This window comes from Physeter macrocephalus, chromosome 2, assembly GCF_002837175.3.
Source record: "Physeter macrocephalus isolate SW-GA chromosome 2, ASM283717v5, whole genome shotgun sequence".
Taxonomy (NCBI): Eukaryota; Metazoa; Chordata; class Mammalia; order Artiodactyla; family Physeteridae; genus Physeter; species Physeter macrocephalus.
The window spans coordinates 38,316,888-38,317,823 of record NC_041215.1 but is presented as its reverse complement, the minus strand read 5'-3'; the positions used below and the strand labels follow the sequence as shown (position 1 = coordinate 38,317,823).

The 936-nt window shown below is 33.9% G+C and overlaps 1 long non-coding RNA gene across 1 annotated transcript in view; it reads left to right on the top strand.

Annotated features, from left to right (window-relative positions):
• The window catches only part of LOC112061927 (uncharacterized), a 6,358-nt gene extending 5,817 nt beyond the window's left edge, over window positions 1-541 (top strand). Inside the window, exons 4-5 of the long non-coding RNA XR_008618310.1 lie at window positions 247-297; window positions 468-541. This is a non-coding gene — a long non-coding RNA (uncharacterized lncRNA). The remainder of the gene's footprint in view (window positions 1-246; window positions 298-467) is intronic.
• The last annotated feature ends 395 nt before the right edge of the window (window positions 542-936 follow it).

The window sequence follows — 936 nt, the reverse complement described above, 5'->3', positions numbered from 1 at the left end:
TGTGCATTCATTGACATAGATTTGCTTTTCCTTTTGTATGCCTAGTAACTGTCCATTCTGCAGTTTTATTGAAAATCAAGTGATACTTACTGGTTAAAGCAGCTTTGGAAAAAGAGGCTCTTGTCAGAGTGACTGACATACTAAGTTTAATGTACTCTCTTGGTTTATATTCTGCCTTCTCTAATTAATTTTTTATTCTTTCCCTACAAATGAAATAATACTTGTTTTCATGGTTTTGCCTTATAGGAGTTACCAGAAACTATTCCTTATTTAAGAATTTGTACAATTGGGCATCAGGTGCCAGATGATGACATGGCCCTTGAAATGTAAGATAGAAGATAAATGTAGGTAGAACTGTTTATATCCTTTTGAGTTCCGTGTGCATTCCTGAGGAGTGTGCACTTTATTAAATAAATCTAACAGACAGTAAATATTCCGTGTATTTATAAAATGATGCATATCATCAGGTGCCAGATGATGACACTATTTTTAAATTCCAATGTGCTGTTAATGGGTTTTTGAAAGAAAATAAAGATAATGGTGAGTTGTTTTTGTTTTTTGGTTTTTTTTCCTTTACCTGAACTTTGGTATGCATTTTGAGTGGGGTTGGGGGTTTTTAACATTTTTAATAGTTCTGACATTAGGCCTGTTGTGTTTGATAACATTAAGGTGGAAATGTCAGATGGTGCTGATAGAGTACGGTGTTTTTCCTGTTTATGGTCAGAAACAATTTAGTTTAGTTTGGAAAGTGATTTTTGTGAGAAATATGAACTGAGCTAGCTTACTTATCTCTTTTTTAAAGATTTGAATGGAAAACACATAAAAACATAACAGTGTTAAATATCTTAAGCCCTATTCACAGATCTTCCCTGTACTTTAGCTTTAAAACCTGAGAGGCTTGGCCTTGCCTGTGATAACTAGGGTGCCTACAAAGGA